Source organism: Triticum aestivum, chromosome 7A (genome assembly GCF_018294505.1).
Source record: "Triticum aestivum cultivar Chinese Spring chromosome 7A, IWGSC CS RefSeq v2.1, whole genome shotgun sequence".
In the NCBI taxonomy this organism is placed as follows: domain Eukaryota; kingdom Viridiplantae; phylum Streptophyta; class Magnoliopsida; order Poales; family Poaceae; genus Triticum; species Triticum aestivum.
The window spans coordinates 544,484,921-544,498,664 of NC_057812.1; positions in this window are offsets into that span (position 1 = coordinate 544,484,921).

The following is a 13,744-nucleotide window of genomic DNA, read 5'->3' on the forward strand; positions in this document are numbered from 1 at the left end:
GTGTGTCCGGGGCGGTCGAGTCGTATTGTGGATCACAAGCTGGTTATGCCTCCATCCGTGCCCATGGTATTTTTAGTGCGTAGTTATGTACACGCGGTATAGTTGCCGCCACTTGGTCGGGACTGGGATGGAAGCCAAATTGCTAGTCGAGCTCTTAACGAGCCGAGCTGTCCTGCTTCAGAATGGTCCAGACTCTCTTGACAGTTTCCGGGGGATCGGCCGCCGAATTAAGGTTCTGCTTGAAAAGGCCTCTTTGTACCTCTGCCGCTAAGGCAGCGGTGTGCTCCTCGGTGCGAAGGGAGCGTTCCGTGTTTCCATTAACTGTTATGATGCCTCGTGGTCCGGGCATCTTGAGATTGAGATAAGCATAGTGTGGCACCGCGTTGAATTGAGAAAATGCGGTTCGTCCAAGCAGTGCATGATAGCCACTGCGGAAGGGGACGATGTCGAAGATTAACTCCTCGCTTTGGAAATTGTCCGAAGATCCGAAGCCAACCTCTAGTGTGATTGAGCCCGTACAGCAGTTCTCTACACCTAGTATGACTCCTTTAAAGGAAGTCTTTGTGGGCTTGATCCGTGATGGATTGATGCCAATTTTGCCACTGTATCCTGATAGAGCAAGTTGAGGCTACTGCCACCGTCCATCAGGACTCGCGTCAGGTGGAACCCATCAATTATTGGGTCCAAGACCAGTGCGGCTGAACCACCATGATAGATACTGGTCAGATGATCTCGGAGATCGAAAGTGATCGGGCATGACGACCATGTATTAAATTTTGGGGCGACTGGCTCTATCGCGTAGACGTCCCTAAGCGCGCGCTTTGCACTCCCTCTTGGGGATGTGGGTAGCGTATATCATGTTCACCATTTTGACCTGAGGGGGAAACTTCTTCTGTCCCCCTGTGTTCGGTGGCCGGGGGTCCTCATAGTCATCTTCTCTTTGCGATCCCTTCTCCTTGCTTTCGGCATTTAACTTGTCGGCCTATTTAAAAGCCCAACAATCTCTGTTGGTGTGATTGGGTGGTTTGTCTGGGGTGCCGTGAATCTGGCACGGACGATCAAGTATGAGGTCCAAGCTAGATGAGCCCGAATTGTTCTTTTTGAACGGCTTCTTCCGCTGACTGGACTTAGAGCCACTGAATCCGGCAATGACCGCCGTATCATCAGTGTTGTCTTTGTTGTTTCGATGCGTGTATATGTTGTGTCGGGACTTGTCATTGCTATTTTTGGCTTCAGGGGTGCTGGTGTCGCTTATATATTTTTTTTGCCACGGGCCAGCCATCTATCCTCGCCCGCACAAAAACGGGTCATGAGTGCCGTGAGGGCCGCCGTGGACTTTGGCTTTTCTTTGTCGAGGTGGCGGGCGAGCCATTCGTCGCGGATGTTGTGTTTAAAAGCCGCTAGGGCTTCGGCATCTGGATAGTCGACGATCTAGTTCTTTTTAGTTAAGAACCTAGTCCGAAATTTCCTGGCAGACTCTCCGGGCTGTTGAACTATATGGATTAAGTCATCAGCGTCTGGAGGTCGAACATATGTACCTTGGAAGTTGTCAAGGAAGGCTTCTTCCAAGTCCTCCCAGCTGCCGATGGAATTTTCGGGCAGGCTGTTCAGCTAGTGCCAGGCTGGTCCTTTGAGTTTTAGGGGGAGGTATTTAATGGCATAATGGCATGAAGGTCCTCGCCGCGGGCCATATGAATATGAAGAATGAAGTCTTCATCCATACCGCGGGGTCTGTGGTTCCATCGTATGATTCTATATTCACGAGTTTGAACCCTTCTGGGAATTCATGTTCCATGACTTTGTCAGTGAAGCAAAGAGGGTGTGTGGCGCCTCTATATCGGGCCGCATCGCAACGTAGCTCTGATGGAGTCCGTCTGCGGCTTTCAGCCCGCACATGACTAGGTTTGTCACGTCCGAATAGATGGCCGTCATCGCGTGTCGAAGCATGTCCTTGCGATCCGTAGATCGATCTGGTATGTCCTGCTTTACTGTTCAGTTCCTGCTGAAGGTCATATGTATGACCTGAGCTGTTTTAACTCTACCCTTATGATGAGGCGGGGCGGGCTGGTGTTCGGCTTGAGTTACCGTTTTATCATGACCACGTGGTGGTCGGTCAGCTGCATTGCACGATGGTGGTATGTGCTCCGGCGCCTCGTCGTCGAACTGAGGTAGCAGGTTGCGCTTCAGGTAGCTTTTAGCTGGGCGCTTAAGGCCATATTCTTCGGCTTCTAGGACATCGGTCCATTTATCGTTGAGCAGATCTTGGTCAACTTGAAGTTGCTGCTGCTTCTTTTTCAGGCTGCTTGCAGTGGCTATTAGCTTGCGCTTGAAGCGCTCCTGCTCGAGAGGTTCCTCAGGCATGATAAAATCCTCAGTGCCGAGGCTCGCCTCATCCTCGAAGAGCGGAAGATAATTACTGTTCCCCGAGTCTTCGTGCGTGGCCTGTTTACCAGGGCTAACTTGCCCATCTTCCCTTTCATCCTGTTCGGCTGTTGCGTCAACGGGGTCTTCGTTGTCTTCAGCACCTTTCGGAGTGTTATCTTCTCCTGTGCCGGTGTTACTGTCTTTGTTGCGGCGTGACTTAGAGCGGTGCCGCTGACGCCGGTGCTTTGATTGTGTCTCGGGAGGTTTATCCTCAACCGGATCATCCTTGTCATCGCCGCTATTCTCTTTTGGTGTATCCACCATGTATACATCATACGAGGAAGTGGTCGTCCAGAATCCAGTAAATGGCGGGTTCTGGGCCTCTTCTTCTCCGGCATCGTCATCCATACCGTCGATGTCATCGAAGCCGTAATTGAGCATGTCAGTTAAGTCTTCGACAGTGGCTATGAAGTGGGCGGTGGGTGGGAAGTGAAATTCTCCGTCATCAGCCTCCGGTTCGAACCAGACACAATTCGGCTGAAAGCCCCCACTAAAGATAGTGCTCTTAACGAGTTTAGCACGTCGCCCAAGGGTGAGTCTCGGAAGATGTCCGCGCAGCTGAATTCGATGATCGATGACTGATCAAGCTCAACGTACGCGGACGCACAAGGTTCGGAACCTATAGCAGGAGACGAGTCCGTAGCTACCGTGACATACATGTCACTTGAAGTTAAGTCTGTGTGCAGCTCCCACTCCGCTAAGTCTACGGCTTCCGCGGCGGGGTTGAGCTTCCCATTTTCGGATGGCACGATCTGCTCTGGATCTATGGCTAGAGCAGCTACAGGTACTATCTCCTACGTATGGGCCGATGACAGATTTACATCGTGTTCATCATGGTGGTAGGGAGCGGCTGCCGTGGTCTCGAATCTGTCGAAGATCAAGTCTCCACGGATATCCATGACATAGTTCAAGCTTCCAAATCTGACCTGGTGGCCAGGGGTGTAGCTTTCGATCTGCTCCAGATGGCCAAGCGAGTTGGCCCGCAGTGCGAAGCCGCCGAACACGAAGATCCGTCTGGGAGGAAGACTTCCCCTTGGACAACATCATTGTGAATGATAGAAGGAGCCATCAAACCTCTTAACGATGGCATAGTGGAACTCTCAATGAAAGCACCAATGTCGGTGTCAAACCCGGCGGATCTCGGGTAGGGGGTCTCGAACTGTGCGTCTAAGGTCGGTGGTAACAGGAGACATGGGACACAATGTTTACCCAGGTTCAGGGCCTCTCTATGGAGGTAATACCCTACTTCCTGCTTGATTGTTCTTGATGAATATGAGTATTACAAGAGTTGATCTACCACGAGATCGTAATGGCTAAACCCTAAAAGTCTAGCCTGACTATGATTATGAGGATATATCTCTATGGGCCTAGCCCTCCGGTTTATATAGACACCAGGGGGATATAGGGTTACATAAGGTCGGTTATAGAGAAAGGAATCTTCATGTTTCATCGCCAAGCTTGCCTTCCACGCCAAGGAGAGTCCCATCCGCACACGGGTAGAGTCTTCGGTCTTCGTATCTTTACAACCCATCAGTCCGGCCCACGTAAAATAGGTTGGACGCCCGAGGACCCCTTAGCCCAGGACTCCCTCAACCCCCATGGCGGTTCGCTCATGGGCCACTTCGGGCAGCCCATGCCGCACAGGAGGAAGATTTGACAAGGCTTGATGATCAAGACAAGGACTCCTCTCCACCAACGTATTCGACTAGGACTTTTGTTATCCTAAGCCTCCGGTACATTATATAAGCCGAGGCTAGGTTAGTCGATAGATCATTATGACATTATTTATCATACCCTCAGGTTTTAGACCACAACATATGATCTCGAGGTAGATCAACTCTGTACTTGATAATCCATCAATATAAACAAGAGCAGGACGTAGGGTTTTACCTCCATCAAGAGGGCCCGAACCTGGGTAAACATCGTCTCCTTTGTTCTTATTACCATTGATCCGAGAATCCATAGCTCAGGACCCCCTACCCCGAGATCTGCCGGTTTTCACACTGACAATGGTGCTTTCATTGGGAGTTCTGCTATGTGATCGGCAAAAGATCAATGGCTCGTCTGCAGATCAACTGCGACATCGGCATCTTTGTTGCCGGCTTGACTGGTCACCTTGGCTTGACCAAGGATTGTGCCTTGCCTCCAATCTTGATGTTCGGACGAGGGCCTTCATCAACATCAACTCCAATCTCTATCATGATCATGGAGGAATCATCCATGGAGCTCGGGGGATCAATGTCAACATTGCCCTCGGGCGACCGTGTTGTTTTTCCGAACAGCGAACTTGTATCCGCTACCACCACATCATCGAGCATTTTTTGACGATTCCTTCTGTGGAATTGTGCGGAATTGAGTCTACAACAACACTTTAAAATTTTGCCGCATTCCGATGGAGCAATCTCCGCCGATCTCTGATATACCCGAGCCCTGTCGAATCTGGACGAGTTTGGAGCGTGGTGCCCATCATCTATATCAGACGTCCTTTGGAAGATCCAACCGTTGATCGGATGCGGAATTCCTATATCTACCACCTCTCCAAATTTCAGCTCGATCCAACCGTCCAAACTCCAGGAACCTTCCGATTAGTGCATCACTTTTTGGATCTATTTTCTGCGCGAATATGAGTCCGACCCGAGTTCATATTTCTTCATAAACGGCGTATTGGACAACCTTTTTGGAAGAATCTCTTTGTAGGGTATTGTGTTTTGTTTACGAACACATGCTCACAATTTTTACTCCTTTTTGGAGGTAATCTTCGCCGTCACGCCGGTGTCAAACCAGCCTTTACTCCATATCTGCCGACCTATGCTAGACAGATCGTCACTTCATCGAGCCGAGCCCAACCTTATCGGATCATCAGCTCGGCAAGCCAAACAAAAATTCGGCATCACGAAGACTAAATTATCACCAATACCATCGCCCCACGGATTGCTTGGGTCAGGCGCGCTGACATCGCCCCTCGGTCACTTCATCAATCTAGCTTTGACCGCGTCACAAGTTATGAGCAGCGTCGGCATAGCTGCACTGTTGCTTCTTCAAGCCGATGTCCATCACGCGTGTCAGCGTTATGGGAATGGGGGTCCCCAGACTTGCCTGCCTGCGGCCCATGGCGTGGCTCTGCAAGTGAGCCCGTATGACCCATCTTCACCAACAAGCATTCAAGACCCTCGCGAGGGGCCATGCCTCGCGAGGCGGACGACACAAGACCTCCTCAGGAGCGGCCTCACGAGGCTGGCTCACGAGGGGCAAAGAGATCAATGCAAGGAAAATCTCGTGAGGTTCCAATGACGTGAGCCGTGATGATCGAGACCAGGCGGGTGCCAGACGGGCGCCAGTGCGTGCAATGTCCTTGTTTCCTCTTTGGTGTTAAGGAGGCAAGCGCAGACGAAGAGTACCGAGGCGCCAAGAAAAGGTTTCCATATTCGTGCAATGAGATCAAGACCAGCTGGACGGCAAGACGGAGGTCACCATGGAGCCCAAGGCGGCGTCACCACTAGAGCCTTTGGCAGGTGAAGACTGCTTTTGTCAGGATAACTTGTACTAGCTGTCCCCTTTCAAATTGACCGTTGTTGGCTCCCTTCCCTCTCAATATTTGGGGAGAGGACTAGGGCCTCTATAAATAGGGCTAGCCACCACCATAGCTAGGAGATGGGATCCTAGACTAGATCATCCTCAACCACACAAACTCACCAAGCACAAGAAGACCCCTGCTCAGGACGCTGTTCTTCACCTTGTACTGTCCATCCTCAGCCCGAGAGGCAATCCACCACACCACACTGGAGTAGGGTATTACACTGCAATGGTGACCCGGACCAATATAAATCTTGTGTCCTTTGTGTTGCGAGTTCATCGAGCTAGCCTTTGAGATCGTGAGTAGGTAGGGGGAGATCTTTGTGCGCACCCAGTGTTTGAACCTTAAGGGTTTTGCCGGAACCCGAAATCCGACATTTGGCGCGCCAGGTAGGGGTGCACCAAAGCCTTCTTCTTCGTCGACCCACGCTTCGTCACTCCACCAAGCTCATGGCCGATGCTCGCCGAGCTCGCGCTGAGCGCCGGGCCGCCCTCGCCACTCGCGTCGCTCAGACGGCTCCCGTCGGCGGGCCTCCCCGTCGTTCTCCGTCACCCGCCGCCAACGCTGTCACCGATCCGGCGGCAAACGAGTAGCAAGCTTCCTCGCTGCATCCCTCCGTGCGCCGTGACGGCCACACCGCCACCCCATCGCCGTCTCTGGCTGGCTCGTCATCTCACGCTTGCCGCGCACCCATGGACGCGCAGGCCGCGCTGCTCATGGCGCCCGAGCTCCTGCGTTACCGCCTAGTCGACAACCTCTACCAGGGCTGGATGGACCACATCGCCGAGCTCATCAGCACCGCAGGGGGGCTCCCCTGCACTGTCCCTCTCGCTGCCTTGTCCACCACCAGCTACGGGCGATGTAGCTCACGCAGCACCTCCACCACCCCTGCACCATGATGGCGCACTGGCGCCAAGGCGCGCGGCTCCGCGGCGCGACCCATCGTGCCAAGCGCCCGCGCGTGAAGAATGAAGCTGTCAAGAAGTTCCTCGACCGCAAGAGAACGCTCCACCGCTCCCTACACCGCCGCGTCAGGATCGCTTGCCGCGGTAGGGCCATGTGCCGTTTGCCGTGGTGGCGCGCGAGCGCCAAGACCAGGCTCCACCTCCACGGCGGGCCCCGGCGACTACGGCCCGCTGCCGTGCCTTCACCCCCGATCTGGCTACCGTCGCCTGGCCGTGCAAGTTCAAGCCGGATCTGCCTCCTCGCTACGACGGCACCCCCTACCCCGCTGAGTTCTCGTAGCTCTACGAGCTGAGCATCGAGGCGGTGAACAACGACGAGAAAGTCATGGCGAACTAGTTCCCCATGGCTCTCAAGGATGGCGTGCGCTCGTGGCTCCTGAACCTGCCCCCAGGCTCCATCTCTTCTTGGAACGAGATGCGCGACCGCTTCGTCACCAACTTCCAGGGCACTCGCGACCGCCCCCCGGCCGTGGGTGACCTGCGACGTGTCAAGCAACAACCAGGAGAGACACTCCAGAAGTACATCCAACGCTTCAACAACGTCCGCCTCAAGATCCCCAAGGTGACGGACGAGGCCATCATCTCTGCATTCTCCGACGGTGTCCGCAACATCAAGATGAAGGAGGAGCTCGCCATCCACGAGGAGCTGTGCACATCCCTGGAGTTGTTCAACCTGGCGACCAAGTGCGCAAGGGCTGAGGAAGGTTGCCTTTCCCTCCTCGAGCCCCCAGCTACCGACTCGGAGGAGAAGAAATCCAAGGCCAAGGACGTGAAGCGCAAGGGAGTTGCCGTGCTCGCGGCTGAGCCAGACACGAAGTGCGGCAGGGACTAGCTTGAGTCATCCAAGGGCAGCCGACCGTTTTGCTCCTTCCACAACGTGCATAGCCACAACAACAATCATTGTCAAGAGCTCAGGGCTATTCGCGTAAACGCTTCGGTCGACGACCCGAGCGCAACGACTGAGGCTACGGCCGAGGAGGAGGATGTGGCGGAGGACGCTGGGATGACCATGGCCCATGCCAAGAGAGGCGCGACCGACCTCGTGAGGACCGCTGGCAAGATCAGCCTCACGAGGGCGCCTGGAGGGATCAACCTCGCGAGGATCGCACTCAGGGCAACCCCGTTGTTCCTCCGCTGCCGCCACCACCAAGAAGGAATGGCGACCACCATCAAGACGAGGGGGCTAGGGGCTTCCAGGAGCCACGTGCTATCGCCAGCATCTTGGGCGGAGCTCAAGCCCCAGCCTCACAGCGTATCATCAAGCAGTTTGCTCGCGAGGTGAACACAGTCCTTCCCAAGCTCGAAGCTACATGCCCGCTCAGGTGGTCCAAGTGCGCTATTACCTTCAGCTCAGCAGATCAGGTCAAGTGCGCGGCTACCGCTGGCGCTCTCCCAATGCTTTATTCCCCTATCATCAACGACGTGCAAGTCACCAAGACCCTCATCGACGGCGGCGGAGGGCTCAACGTCCTGTCCGTCGAGACGTTCAACAACCTACAAGTTCCCTACGATCAGCTTCAGCCTACCAAGCCTTTCTCATGTGTGACCGACAGCTCCACCACACCGATAGGTCAGGTCCGCCTCCCAGTCACCTTCGGCACACGCGACAACTACTGCACCAAGCTCATCGACTTCAAAGTCGCCCACATCCGTCGGCTCAATGTCCTGTCCGTCGAGACGTTCAACAACCTACAAGTTCCCTACGATCAGCTTCAGCCTACCAAGCCTTTCTCATGTGTGACCGACGGCTCCACCACACCGATAGGTCAGGTCCGCCTCCCAGTCACCTTCGGCACACGCGGCAACTACTGCACCAAGCTCATCGACTTCAAAGTTGCCCACATCCGTCTGCCGTACAATGCCATCCTCGGGTATCTAGCCCTAGCCAAGTTAATGTCAGTGACGCACCACGGCTACAACGTCCTCAAAATACCAGGAAGCAGCGGGATCATCATAGTCCCTTGCGAAGAAAGAGATGTAGTGTGCTCCCTCGAGCGCGCCTTCCAGGCAGCAACAATCGAAGACCCCGACAATAATGCAGCTTGGTACACTCGTGAGGTCGTCCCCGAGAAGAAGAAGCAGCTACTCCGTGCCGGACCACGGGAGGACAGCACCGCAAGTGGTACCTCGTCAGGATCAGCGCCCGCGCCTAGGGCGCCTCCCTCTGTCGCATAGGAAGGCGCGCCCGGCGCCCTCCTCGGGCCGGGCTCGGGGGCTCTTTTCTAGAGGGCCTCAGACCTTGCCAACATTACGAGGGAGGCGCTCGGGCACCACGTGGAGCCGTGCTTTGCGGCACGTCTCCCTTAGGAAGACACTGGGCAAGGAGCGCCCGGTGCCCAGGAGTTCATCACCAAGGTATCTCAGGAGCTTCAGGAAGCAAGAGCAATTCACGGTGACCGCCGCCCACCTGGCCTCGCCTGCAGCTCCTCGAGCGACACCGGCGACTCCTGGTGGTCCAACGACTCCCCCGAGCTTGTGGAGTCTCCGGAGACAAGCGCCGACAGCTACGTGCCCCGAGCTCCCGTCGGGCCCGGAGCAAGGTCGCCGCGTCTGGCCGCCGTCGCCGTTATCTTGATGGGGTTGGTGCTGGCCCTTCGTGGACCACTGTTGATGATGGCGTCGGCAACGTCCGGCGTGTGTAGATAGAGCTCCTAGGGATTCCTTTCCTTTTGTTCCCTACGAAGAATCGAAGCGGACCCCGGGGGGTGTGTAAAGCGTTTGTAATGCCTTTTCTTAATATTATCCTTATTGTGAAAACTTGCGAGCACATGTCCTACTGAGGGTTGGTCTCCCCCTTTCCAACCCCGCAGCAGCTTGGTGCTCTATGCTGACAGGTCCCGGTCCCCAGGCAGGCTGCAGCCGTCGCTGGTATGCCAGGTCGCGATGTCGTGGTCAAGGCCAGGAGGTGAGCGGCCCGAGGTCCAGTAAGAGCTCCCGAGGCGCGATGCTCAAGAGGTACCATTTAGCATGCAAGCAGCTACCTAAGGATGGGAAAGGGAGGCGACGTTGCCGCAGCAAGGCAGTGAAAAGGCGAGGATCTTATGCCGTAGGGATGGGTCGGTCCAGGTACAAGACTTATCTTGGCATTTCGGAGCTGGTTCCTCGTGTTGCGTCAGACTTGGGCGTTTGCTGCTGCTGGGTAGCTAGGTTAGGCCCGTGCGAGCCTCCCCCTCTTCTCCATGTTCTCCTTAGTGCTCTGCATCCTCAGGTCCCGGCCCTCGAGCGAGCTCAGCCGCCGCTGGTATTCCAGGTCGCGATGCCGTGGCCAAGGCCAGGGGTGAGGGCTGGAGAGCCAGTAAGAGCTCCTGAGTCGCGATGCTCAGGAGCCCCACTTTTAACGCGCAAGCGAATCGCATGGGAGAAGAGGGAAAGCCCGCGGTACCGCCCGCTGTAGTCCTTGGGAAGTTCCTGCAAGTTAGCGCGAGGAGGGGAACAAAACGCAGCGGTGATTGCTGGTCTGCCTCTGGTATGTGGGTGGGGACTCCCTACCGCGGAGAGCCTCCGGGGCGTGTACAGCCCCGCCCTGACACATGGCTTGCACGACAGGGCTAGACAAGGTGTGTCTGGGCACTCGCGAGCTAGCGCGGGACTCACGAGGCCCTACCTCAAGGCAGGTTGCGCCTGGTCTTGATTCTTGTTCGCTGTGTTGGTCCTGGGAGGTGGTAAGAAAGCTAAGCACCCACGACCCCAGGAGGTGACGTGAATGGGGCTGGCCCACCAGACAGAGCTCAGCCGTTGGATTTATCGATGCTACAGGGACGGGCCCGGGCACAGACGTCATGCCTAGCCTTCTCATGCGAAGGATCCTGAAGGAAGATGACCGGTGCACGGCTCCCATGGTGGGCGACAATCAATCAGGTGATGGACACAGATAAATTATGCATGGAAAGCAAACATGCCACTGGGTCCGGCCCGAGCGACTTGGGGATGATGCAGCCCAAGGTGCGCCCCCGGCAAGGTAAGCTAAAGACATGAACAATAAGGGATACATGCCACAGGGATAGACCCACGCGGCCTGGGAATGATGTAGCCCTGAGGGCGCTCCCAGCTAAATAAACTTGGAAAATGTCACCTCATTCTGTTGATGAAGGGGTGTTGAGGCTGCTGAAGGTACGCGGCGAAGGGGTTGCCCCTCACGAGCCACCGGGGCCGTGAGCCTCGGGAGGCTCTGGGGGTCCAGGCGGTTCCTTGAGGACCGTCGCCATCTCCGCCAGGACTGCATGGTGCCTGGCCTCCTGACCTGCCATGACGCTCTGCAGGTTGCGTTGGAAGGCAGCAGCCATGCTCGGCAGGCCGAATGGCATGCGAACGTAGCTTTGCGGTGGGCCCTCGCAGCGTCTAGCACGTGAAGGCCAGAAGCGCTCCTGAGATGCGGCCCGATTGAGCCCTGGGATGTCGATGCAGACGCACAGCTCACCATCCTTGCTGGGGTGGAGAGCAGCACCAGGTGGGCGGCGGTCGCCGTGAATTGCTCTTGCTTCCTGAAGCTCCTGAGATACCTTGGTGATGAACTCCTGGGCACCGGGCGCTCCTTGTCCAGTGTCTTCCTAAGGGAGACATGCCGTGAAGCACGCCTCCACGTGGTGCCCGAGCGCCTCCCTCGTAATGTTGGCAAGGTCTAAGGCCCTCCAGAAAAGAGCCGCCGAGCCCTGCCTGAGGAGGGCGCCGGGTGCGCCTTCCTATGCGACAGAGGGAGGAGCCCCACGCGCGGGCGCTGATCCTGATGAGGTACCACTTGCGGTACTGTCCTCCCAAGGTCCGGCACGAAGTAGCTGCTTCTTCTTCTTGGGGACGACCTCACGAGGGTATCGAGCTGCATTGTTGTCGGGGTCTTCGATTGACGCTGCCTGGAAGGCGCACTCGAGGGAGCACACCGCATCTCTTTCTTCGCAGGGGACTGTGATGATCCCGCTGCTTCCAGGCATCTTGAGGATGTTGTAGCCGTGGTGCGTCACTGCCATGAACTTGGCCAGGGCTGGATACCCGAGGATGGCATTGTACGATAGACGGATGTGGGCGACGTCGAAGTTGATGAGCTCGGTGCGGTAGTTGTCGCGTGTGCCGAAGGTGACTGGGAGGTGGACCTGACCTATCGGCGTGGTGGAGCCGTCGATCACTCCTGAGAAAGGCTTGGTAGGTTGAAGCTGATCGTAGGTCACTTGTAGGTTGTCGAACGTCTCGACGGACAGGATGTTGAGCCCCGCGCTGCTGTCGATGAGGGTCTTGGTGACTTGCACGTTGCTGATGACGGGTGAACAAAGCATTGGGAGAGCACCAGCGGTAGCCGCGCACTTGAGCTGATCTGCTGAGCTGAAGGTAATAGCACACTTGGACCACCTAAGAGGGCATGTAGCTTCGAGCTTCGGAAGGACTGCGTTCACCTCGCGAGCAAATTGCTTGACGATACGGTGTGAGGCTGGGTCTTGAGATCCTCCCAAGATGCAGGCGATAGCAGGCGGCTCCTGGAAGCCCCCAGCCGCCTCGTCTTGATGGTGGTCGTCGTTCCTTTTTGGTGGTGCCGGCAGCGGAGGAAGACCGGGGTTGCCCTGAGGGTGATCCTCCCGAGGCTGATCCCTCCAGGCGCCCTCGCGAGGCTGATCTTGCCAGCGGTCCTCACAAGGTCGGTCGCACCACTCCTAGCGTGGGCCATCACTACTAGGGAAAACCTTATATGCAGAATCTTACCAGTAGCGCGGGACAAAAATAAGTGCTACTACTACTTATCACTAGCGCGTGGCAAAGAAACGTGTGATACGTCCATTTTGCATCTTGCTTTTATATCAATATTTATTGCTTTATGGGCTGTTATTACACGTTATGTCACAATACTTATGCCTATTCTCTCTTATTTTACAAGGCTTACATAAAGAGGGAGAATGCCGGCAGCTGGGATTCTGGGCTGGAAAAGGAGCAAATATTAGAGACCTATTCTGCACAGCTCCAAAAGTCCTAAAACTTCACAAAAGTAATTTTCAGAATATATAAAAAATACTGAGCGCAAGAAGTTCTAGAGGGGGGCCACACCCTGGCCACGAGGGTGGCGGCGCGCCCTACCACCCTGGGCGCGCCCCCTGCCTCGTGGGCCTCCTGGTGGCCCTCTGATGCCCATCTTCTGCTATATGGAGTCTTTCGATGAGAAAAAAATCATAATCAAGCTTTCGGGACGAGACTCTGCCGCCACGAGGCGGAACCTTGGCGGAACCAATGTGGGGATTCGACGTAGCTGTTCTGCTGGGGACACTTCCCTCCGGGAGGGGCAAATCATCGCCATCGTCATCACCAACGATCCTCTCATCGAGAGGGGGTCAATCTCCATCGACGTCTTCACCAGAACCATCTCCTCTCAAACCCTACTTCATCTCTTGTATCCAATTCTTGTCTCTAAGTCTGGGATTGGTACCTATGGGTTGCTAGTAGTGTTGATTACTCCTTGTAGTTGATGCTAGTTGGTTTATTTGGTGGAAGATCCTATGTTCAGATCCTATATGCATATTAATACTCCTCTGATTATGAACCTGGATATGCTTTGTGAGTAGTTACGTTTGTTCCCGAGGACATGGGAGAAGTCTTGCTATTAGTAGTCATGTGAATTTGGTATTCGTTCGATATTTTGATGAGATGTATGTTGTCTCTCCTCTAGTGGTGTTATGTTAACGTCGACTGCATGACACTTCACCATTATTTGGGTCTAGAGGAAGGCATTGGGAAGTAATAAGTAGATGATGGGTTGCTAGAGTGACAGAAGCTTAAACCCTAGTTTATGCATGGTTCGTAAGGGGCT